This window comes from Marmota flaviventris, chromosome 13, assembly GCF_047511675.1.
Source record: "Marmota flaviventris isolate mMarFla1 chromosome 13, mMarFla1.hap1, whole genome shotgun sequence".
Lineage (NCBI taxonomy): Eukaryota > Metazoa > Chordata > Mammalia > Rodentia > Sciuridae > Marmota > Marmota flaviventris.
This window is the reverse complement of record NC_092510.1, coordinates 103,525,597-103,535,488: the sequence shown is the minus strand read 5'-3', so window position 1 is coordinate 103,535,488 and position 9,892 is coordinate 103,525,597.

Genomic DNA, 9,892 nt, shown 5'->3' with positions numbered 1-9,892 from the left:
AGCAGGGGACCAGAGCAGGGCTGGTGGGGGAGGGTGGCCTTCACTCCGCGATCCCCGAGGCTGGGTGGGGATGGGCTGAGGGGCCTGGGATCCCACTCATGGGCTCAGGCCCCAGGGCCAAGGCCCAGCTCTATGGTGTGACCCTGTTGGAGGCTTGCCCAGGCCACCCTGGCCATTGGGCCGCCTCCTGGTGACCCCTCCTGCCCCTTGCGTGCAGTCTCAGGCAGCCCGCTTCCTGGGCCGCACGCTCTTGCACAAGCTCGTGGGTCATGGACACGATGGCGATTGCACCAGAGGCTGCACCCCAGCTTCCTCTTTGCTCCAGTGAGGCCTCCACAGGCAGCTGTGCTGTCGGCCAGGTAGGCCAGGAGCCCCCGGCTGCCTGTCTGAGTTCTGGGCAAGCCACTGGGGAAGCTGGGAGCTCCAGGAGTCGGGGGTCTCTGACAGCACACAACAGCCTTGTGTCTGCCAGCGCTCAGCCCCCAGCTCCCCAGAGGACACTAAGGACATGATGTCTTGGACCCCCTCAAAGTCGGTGGCACTGATGGGCACGGTGGCCACACCTGTGATCCCAGTGACTTGGGAGGCTGAGGCAAGAGGATCACAAGTTTGAGGACAGCCTCGGCATCTTAGTGAGACCCTGCCTCAAAACAAAAGAAAAAGAGCAGGGGATGTAGCTCAGTGGTAGAGCACCCTGGGTTGAATCCCCAGTACAGAGGGGAAAGAAGGAGGGAAGGAGGGCGGGAAGGAGGGAGGGAGGGAAGGAGGGAGGGAGGGAGGGATCACAGAGGGCAAGTGACTCTAGTGCCTCCCTTAGTAAGTTCCTCTGTCCTTACTGAGACCCTGTGTGGCAGGTGGGACCAGCTCTTCTCCCCACCTCAGAGGAAGCTGAGGTCCAGAAAGGCACTTACCTCCAAGGACTCTCGAAAATTCACCTCCCCTTGGATTGTCCACCCAGGAGGGGTCTCGGCCTGTGGGTGGTGACACTTGCCCGTGGGAGGACAGGGGTGTGCCCAGTTCTCTGACTCTCTCCATCAGACTCGGCATACATTAGGTGCTCCATAAGTGCTTACTAACATGCCCTTCCGGGCCAGATGTCCTCTCCTCCCACCCGGACGCTGGCTGTCTCTGGGGCTCCCACCTTCTGACCTCCCCACCTGCTCACCCAGGTGGGAACTGTGCACTTCAAGAAGGAAGGCAGGGGAGGGCTGGGGCAGGCAGTGTACCCTAGGGCCCCAGGGTCCCCCTGTCCTCCCTGGGCCCAGAGCTTGTGGTCCAGCTGTGCCCAGAGGCAGCCTGGTTCTGGCCTCCATTTGTCACTGCTCCCCTGATGGGACGAGGGTGAAGGGTGAAGGACAGGACACAGGCTGGTCCAGGCCCAGGACACACACATATGCTGCGGTGGGTGCCCACTGAGGTGGCTGTAGCTCCCTGAGGTGGCCAGCTGGCAAGCTGCCCCCCACCTCTCCCCATCCACACCTTCCGGTGGCATTGGGACATGACCAGCTCGCCCCCATAGCCCCCCACAGGCCTGGCCTCACACTGCTTGGCCCCCGTGGTGGGGCACAGGACTACCACACTGATGGGCTGACCCCTCCTATCCATCAGATTTGTTTCCCCAGGAACCAGCCCCAGACCCAGAGGTCAGCCAGGTCCTCGCACTTGGAGCCCACAGGGCCGTGGCCCTTTCCATCCTGCATGCCAGCTCCCTGTGTCTCCAGGAGCCCACCCCTGGCCGCTCAGGTGGTACTCCCCGGTTCCCTCCTAAAGCCCAAAGATGGTGTCCAATCCCAGACGCAGCGGGGTTGGCAGTCCCTAGGCAAGATGGAGTCCAGGCCGCTCTGTGGAGGGAGCAGGGGTGGCAGTCCAAAGTCCCGGGGCCCCAGCCCGGACCCCACACCACCATTGCCTAGAAAGGCCACCAGGGAAGAAGGTCGGGGGCAGCTCCCCCAGGTGGCCCGGTAGGCTGTGTGGACAGCTGGAAATGTGAGCCACCAGAGGTCTGTCCTGGTGGATTTTAGTATGGGGGGGGGCTGGGCAGAGGAAATCACCTCCAGGGGGTGGGGGTGACCTGGTGGGGGGAACCTGGACCCCAGTGGGGAGGGGAGGACAGCAAGGGGTTGGGAGAGCTCTGGAATGTGCTGGATGACCGCATGTCTGTGACCTGAGAGAGCAAAGGCCCCTGCATCCTGCCGTCTTGTCCCTCTGTGAGACAGCCAGGGGTGGACATGGGAACAGATGTGGGGGTCTGGGCCCAGCGCTCCCAGGCAGGGGCTTCAGAGAACAGCTGCCTCTGCACCCGCTAACCCTGAGTCGGCCTGCATCCTGAGAGGTGTCCGGGAGGTGCTCCTGACCAGAGCGGCAGACCTCGCTGGTGCCCCGGGGAGTCACCCTGCACACCCTCTGAGCAGTCGTCAGGGGCAGGGAGTCCCTGTGGAGCCTGAGAGGGAGGGTGCCCCAGGCTGCCCTGTTGGAGCTGGACCCTTTCCCAGGAGAAGTGGGGCCCATCAGGCGTCACCGTGGGGCTGAGCAGGGACAGCCCTCAGAGGAGGTTGGCAGGAGATCTGAGCAGGCACAGGAGAAGGAGGGCCCAGGACTCTGGGAACAGCCACCCAGCCAGAGGGGTGGGTACAGGGGACAGGTAGGCCAAAGGCAGAGGTGCCCCGAGACCTCGCCTCTGCCCTTGTCCCTAGTGACCAATGAGAGCTTCGCTCTAGGATCCTCAGGGCCCCAGGAGGGTGTTTCCTGAGCACCTGCTGTATGCTGGAGTGTTGGTGGATGACTGTCCCTTGCACTCAGATGGGAGCTGGCTCGGCCTAAGTCCCACTTCTCCCCAAAGCACCTGTGCCAGGCATCAGCCGTCTCACAGATGAGGACATTGTGGCTCAGAGAGGTTAGGAAACTTCTCCAAGAACCACAACCAGCAGTGACCCACCTCAAGGTCCTAATTCTCAGACCCCATTCCTGGCCCCATCTGCCCAGGGCAGCAGGTGGAAGGAGGACTCCCACCCATTGCGGGCCCATTCTACTTCCTCCCACTCCTATGGCCTGTGGGGCACTGGGCTGGGCAGGGAGGGATGAGGCTGGGCCTGGCAGGCATCCGTGTGGTTGCGGCACCCAGGACCACCTCCTGCCGCAGGCCTCCAGCCTGAAACACAGCAGCTGAGACGGAGGGCAGAGCTGGACCTGGGGCCCAGTGGTCTTCTTTCAACACCCCCACCTGCTGGCCATCCTGCTCCCGGGAAGGGTTCAGCACACTGACGGGAGAGGACCTGGAGCCGATGGAGCAAGGAGGGGCTTCACAAGGCTGGCCCCAGTTGTTGCATGGCTTTGGGCCACTGGGTCCCCTCTGGTCACCTTGGCACTCACCTCCTGAGTTGTCAGAGGCCAGCTGGTTTTGTTGGGGGACTGGAAATTGCTTCTCTCGTCCTCTTAGCCTTCTCTGGGACACACCCTTGGCCTGGGAGCACCTGGGAAGACCCCGCTGGTCCTGAAGCCCAGCCTTGCCCGTCCTGCTGGGCTGCAGCCTTGATGGCCTCCGCCTCTAGGCCCCCGGTCACCTGCCACACACCTTCTCCAGGTGGGCTCCCTGTAGGTGCCCTTTCCTCCCTGAGCACCCGACCTTCCCACACCCCGGCAGGACCCCCATCAACAAAAGATGGATGTCTTCTGGGCCGGGACCGCTGACCAGAGCTGCCTGAGGACGGTTCTGAGGTCGGTATGTTCACGAAGCCCAGCAGCCAGTTGGCTGGAGAGGAGGTGGCCACTTCCGGGGCTGCTAGTGACTCACGGCCCCACTTCTGGGAAATCATCCCCCAGATCTGATGGCCCAGGCGTTGGCCTGTGGGACCAGCTGTGGGAGGCATGACTGTGACTCGGGCTGTGTCAGGGAGGGAAGGGCAGCGGCCCAGCTGAGGGGTGAGTGTCCTCTACAGACCATCCTGGCTCCTGGGCCACCGGACCAGCATGTCCACCCCCATGATCGTTCTGGACAGGCTGCCCCTCTGAAGCCTGGTCTTTTGCCCCAAGCCCAGCGGCTGCATCCCATGTGTCCCTTCCCCAGCTCGGGACCAGGCACCCAGCTCCAGAGCCCCTCAGTGAGTGGAAAGGAGGCGGCCACTGCTGCTGGTAGAGAGGGTTCTCCAGAGAAAGCCAGACGGCGGGCAGAGGAGCAGGTCCAGGACAGGCCCGGGGCGAGGCAGCGGAGTGGGGCCCTCACATCAGCACAGCTGACCGGGGCCCGTGCAGAACCCGAGGGGCACAGCTGGCAGCGGGGGTGGCCAGGCGCAGCTGGGTCTCCACTGGCCCTGCGCTGCCCTCTAGTCTGGTCCTGTCGCGGGAGCCTTGGGGTTCCCACGTGGGGGGCACCTGTCCACTGTGAGGCCTCAGCCTGCAGCCAGGGCCTCCTTAGGCCCAGCACATGGGCCTTTGGTCTCCTGGCTGCCGGGCACCCCGCCCACAGCCACCCAAGGGGAGCCACGGCCGGTAGTCTTTTATGTTCCCTCCAGAAGGACCTGCATGGGGCCAGGGGGGAGGCCGGCCACACACACCATTTGCTGAGCCTGGTGGCCAGCTGTTGATGGGCCTTACCCCTAGAGAAGAGACCCCGAGCCCATTTGGCCTTCGCCCTCATCCAAGGAGACCCTGCGGCGTCTGTTTCCCCAGGAAGGGGGCCTCTGGCCGGGAGGCAGACACAGAGAGGCAGGAAGACAAGGGGAGGCTGAGGCAGGGAGCAACCCACAGAGAACCCAGAGACAGACAGGACCTGGGCACAGAGGGAGCCGCCAGCACTCCAGGAAGATAGACACACAGCGTCCCCGAGGCTGACCAAGGACACGCAGAACCTCTGTGTGATGCCAAGAGGTGCCGCCAGCCCCAGCTGCCGATCTGCCTCCCAGCCCTGGGGCAGAGGGACAGGTGACTCAGAAGCCCAGGCCAGGCCCACGCACCAGCCAGGCCCACACAGCAGCAGGCCCGGCCAGGACAAAGACCCCTTTGAAATCAGGATCAAATGCTGTTTTATTTGGGCGCCTCTCTGTGATGGGGGCAGGCAAGCAGGAGGGGCCGCCCTGCAAGCTGCTTCAAAGGCCTGGGCTCCTGGGCTCTTCTCTCCCTCCCCTGCCAATGCTGACCAGGTGCCTCCTCCAGGCAGCCTCCTGGTGGGTCCAGGACTCAGACTGACCAGCCCCACCTGGAGGCCATCTGGCTAGCTTGGAGCATGCCCTGCAGGCAGCTCCAGGAGGCGCAGAGCTGGCAGGAAGGTGCTGGGCACAGCGCCTTAGAAGGCAGGTATAGGAGATGGTATAGGGCAGGGCAGGGCTCCTGAGCCAGTGGGGTGGACTAGGACTGGGGCACAGAGAGGTCTGGCCTTGGAGGTCAGGGTAGAGAGGCAATCACCTCCTTCATTCAGGACACTGAGCTTCTCTTAATGCCACCTGGTGGCCCTCAGCCAATTCCTAGCCAATTCCTTCCCAGGTAACCAACTCCTTTTGGCGTCTCAGTCCAGTGTCCTCTGGCCTCAGCTCCTTTTGGAGTCCACTCCCTCCTGGCGCCATGGGAATCACCCTGCTGTGTAACTTGTGAGGAAATGATCAGCTGCCCAGGGATGAGTTGGGCAGGGTGGCTCCACCCTGCAGCTGTTGGGGAGGCATGTGGGGCCTCCTGGGGCCCATGTTGGTGCCCTTCTACTTGGCTACTGACCCCGCCCCTTGATCCCTGGTCGGAATCTGGGCTCTCTCTCCCAACTGCCCCCATCCCCTGACACCCTGCCTGAGCCTGTGGCCAGGCCTGCCCTGCCATGCAGCTCCCTGCCAGTCTGCACCTGGCTCTGACCTCAGACATGCCTGTCCTGTCTGTGGCCAGGCACCCACTGAGGACAGGCCCAGAGCAAGCTTCCTGTCTGCAGCCACGCCAGGCTGATCCTCAGGATGGACCTAAGCCTAAGGGGACCTCAAGCAGGTGGGGGCCAGCATGTGAGGGGGGCAGACTCCAGAGCTGGGAGCCAAGGTATCCTGGGCAGAGCACCCAGGCCTATGGAAGAGGGCCGGCCACGGTGGGGCCCAGACTCTAGGCTCCCTGCACCCCCAGACTGGGGCAGATGCTCCTGCGGGAGGAGGAGGGCTCCCGGACACCCAGAAACTTTCCCTGGCTGCCTGGGGCCAGTGGCCTTTGAAGTGGGAAGGCTTGGGGCGGAGGAGCCATCCAGGGGTGTAATTAGAGGAGCAGGTTTCACTCTCACCCCAGGTGAAACCGGGGCTGACTCCCAGAGCCGGCCCGTGGCCGCCGGCCCTGTGCAGGGGGCTGGACCTGCTCCCCCGGGCTGCCCCCAGTATGTGCTGTGCCCCAGGAGGCCAGGCCCTTCTCCCTCTGCTTGGGCTGCTCAGGGCCCTTGGGGACCCACAGGCTTGGTGGGTGCTGTCCGTCTCCCAGCACCTTGACTCCCAATGTCCGCCTGTATGTGGAACGCAGGTGGTGAGAGAACCTTCCCCCGGCGGCGGCTGCAGGACCCTGGGCTGCTCCCTGCATCAGGGTGGACTGGGCACTGCCTGGAGGCACTCCTGAGCCTACCAGGACACATTGGGGAAGGCCAGGCTGCAGGCCACTCCCACCCCAGCCTTGGTGGGGATCAAGGCCCCCCTGACACCCTGCGGGGGTGACTCTTTCACACCCCCACCTTGTGCATCCTGTAACAGTGAGTCCTGGTGACTGCCACTGCTGCAGGATACCACTGGGCCTAGGGCCCTTCCCTCCCTCCCTCCCTCCCCTCTCCCCCTCCTTCCCTCCCTCCATTCACACCCCACCCCTCCCTCTGTCCAGGAGGCCCTCCATCCTCTCATCTCCAGGTCATGGAGTGTCCACTCTTGGCCAGACTCTCCTCTGGGTGAGCAGTTGCACACAGCACTGTCCTCCTGGAGGGCCCCTGAGAGGCCCTCCGGGGTGTGCTGGGGCTGGGACTGGGGAAGGACAGGTAAGGGCTGTCCTGTCCTGATGGTGGTCCCAGGATCAACCTGGCACGGGGAGTGAGGTCCCCCTCAACACCCTCTGGGGAAGGACTGGCTGTGGGGTGGGAGGGTCATGCCCCCCACCCCATCTCCCCAAATGTTTTGCAGCCCCTCCCCCACCACACTGGGGAACTGGCATCCAGAGCTCTTGTAAAGGCTCCTCTCATGCCCTTGGTGACAGGGCCCTGCTGACCAATGGAGGGGGCAGGGTGAAGGTCAGGGGTGGTTTCCTGTCCCCTACAGACAGCACCTCTCCTCTACCAGAAACAGTGGGCACTCCTCATGGCCAGAGTGGGGCAGGCTGCTATCCAGAGCCCAGGGTGTCCCGAGCCCCTGGGAGCCCCCAGCCTCTGACTCCAGGTACCCAGGGCAGGACTGGGAGCTGGACATACGGGGGCCCCCTGGGCAGCAGCCAGGTTCTGCTGTCCTGGCACCAGGCCGTTGTCCTAAGGGACAGACCCCTGCCCCTGGCCCTCTTTGCTTCCCAGCTGGCCACATATGATCTGCTTGTTCTGGGAGGGGGGTCAGACCACAGTGCTGGCCTGTAAGCTGTAGACAAGGAGGGGACACCAAGTGCAGAGCAGGGGGTCCCAGCTGCCTCCTGCCCCTCAGCTGGGGCCTGAGGAGGGTCAGAAATCACCAGGTGAAGAGGCCTGGGGGAGGGGGCAGGTGGGGGCACCCCAGGGAGGACAGCAGGGGCAAAGCCCAGTTGGTCGGCTTGTGGACCAGGCAGAAGCCTCTGCAAGCAGCTAGCAGAACTCCAGCTCGGGCTGCCTGGCCCTCCTGTCCTCAGAGTGCAGCTGTGGGCCAAGGCTGGAGCAGGGCCCCTAAAAAAACACCTCCTGAGCCCGTCGGCAGCCCCACCCCTCCTGGTGCAAGGCTTTGCCTGGTCACTCCTGCCTGGCGCCACCAAGAGGAGCCCTGCAGCTGAGGGGTGTAGACACCCTTGGACTTTGCACCCCCTGACCCTGCATGCCCTAGATCCCCTGGCACCTGCCACACGGGTCTCTGGGCAGACCCTCGAAGACCTGGAAGAGCATCCTCAGTTCCTTCTGCCTGGCCCCAGTCCACTGGTAGTGAAGCTGCCTCCCCCACCCCCAGCCTCGCACTGCCTACCCCAGCTCTGGCCCTGACGCTGCCAGAGCCCAGAGTCTCCTGGTGGTTTGGTGGGGTCTGTCTCTGGTTGCCTGGGAGATCAGAGCCTGCACCCAGTGAGAGCAAATGGGTAAGTTCACTAGAAACAGATCCTCGAGGCCTCCAGACAGGCAAGAAATCAGAGATTAGGCCCCGAGTCCATCCTGTCTCCACCTCTCAGGTGTCGCCCAGCAAGTCCAGTAAAGCTTGGAACCCACTTCAGGATGATCAGAGGACTGTGGTCCCCCAGTCACAGCTGGGTGCAGAGCATGTTGAGGCCCTTAGGGGCTGTGGCTGTGGGGATCCTTGTCTGACAAGGCCCCAGCCACCTGTCCTGTGAGCCTTAAAGACAGGAGGCCGGGACCATTCGCAGAAACTCAGGCAGAGCTCAGCTCTCGGGGCCCCACGGGCAGAAGGGCCTGAGCTCCCATCAGAGCCGGGACCCAGTGACCAGCCCTCTGGGTGCCATGGCCGGCCCTCACACACGCCTCTCCGGGGAGCAGCACATGGGAATCCCTTGGACTCGCGCCCGCCTGGCCAGCCCTGCGGAGCTGCCAGCCACCCACTCACTCTCAGTTTCTCAACTCTCTCTGGGGGCGGGCAGGACCTGAAGAGGCAGGTCTCTGGGCCTGGGAAGGCCCCAGGCGGTCAGCAGTTGCCCAGGGAAGGAGCTGGTAGGCCAGTAAGCATGGCCCAGGGTCAGGGTGTAGCCCCTGACACCAGCAGAAGCCCAGAGATGGGGCCTGGGCACAGCGGCTGCCACAGGGCAGGAGTTTCTGCCTGGGGACGTGCCAGAAGTGCTGGATGCCTGGGGCCCTCTGGCGCTCAGTTCCCCTCTGCGCCTGCCTGGGGCAGCCTCCAGACCCCCTCAGTGCAGCTCTGTGGGGGACTTTCTGAAGGAGGCCGTCTCTGACCCAGCCTCTGAGGTCCCAACAGGGACCTAGGAGAAGGTGGTCCCAGTGGGTGTGGGGGGTTCTGGTGTGTTGGGACACAGTGGAGGGACACGGGGGCCTATTGGGTGGGTTTGGGGATGAGTCTAGACTCTGAGGCGCGTCTGCTGCAGGGGCTGACCTCAGGCAGAGGTTGGGAGCGGGGATGGAGGGCAGTTGGAAGGCTCCTGGGGGAGGGCCCAGCCCTGCGGGCAGTGGCACTCCCACTCCCACCCTTCCAGAACACAGCCGGCAGCTGATTTGGGGGTGGGGGCAGAGAGCACTCTGGTGGGGCCAGGGACTTCCTGTCTGGGAGCCACCGTGTCGTGGAGATGGAGGACGCTGCCCTCCCTGCCCCGCCAGCCGCCAGCTCTAACAGTCCCTCAGGAAGTCCCAGCCCTGGGCCATCTGGGAGATCAGTGAGGCAGGGAGCCCAGAGGGACACTCCTGCAGGATCTGTCAAATGGCCCAGCTCCTGTGGCCCTCTGCCCCATCTTACCTCTAACCCTGATGTCCGCAGCACTTTGGGGACTGTGGGCTCCTCAGAATCCGACACATGGCATGGACCTTTTCTCCCCACAAAAATGCACAGAATTTCACACATAGTTTTTGGAGTTTCAGGGGTTATAGGGTCAAGGAGCTCACCCAGGGACTGTCCTAGGCTGAGCCCTCATCAGAAGGGTGGGAAACTGAGGCCTAGGGATGAGTCTGCAGGGCACCATGAGGTGATAGGAGCAGACTGGCAGCTGGACTAGCCCACAGATGCCCTGGCCAAGGGGCCACCTCCAGCTGCTGGCCTTCCCATAGGGGCCCAACTCCAAGTACTGG